Raw genomic sequence first — 255 nt, 5'->3', positions numbered from 1 at the left:
TATATCACCAACCAGTTTTTCCTTTAGCCTTTGGTTAAAGAAATTCCTCCATAATAAGGCGGATAGGTGTTCCACAAGAAGTGTTTATTATGTATTTCTATTCCAATTATATAGGTTCCTTGTGGGAACCAACTCACAGTTCTTAGAAATGTATTACATTTCTACTAAAACCAAGAACTAGATACCACAGATCTATATCTATATTTACAAATGAGTTATAATTATCTTATGTGTGTTGTGGGTTTCGGCTTTCTG

This window comes from Halyomorpha halys, unplaced genomic scaffold (assembly GCF_000696795.3).
Source record: "Halyomorpha halys isolate HHAL.00 unplaced genomic scaffold, Hhal_1.1 Scaffold2745.1, whole genome shotgun sequence".
In the NCBI taxonomy this organism is placed as follows: Eukaryota; Metazoa; Arthropoda; class Insecta; order Hemiptera; family Pentatomidae; genus Halyomorpha; species Halyomorpha halys.
This window is presented reverse-complemented; position numbering follows the sequence as displayed.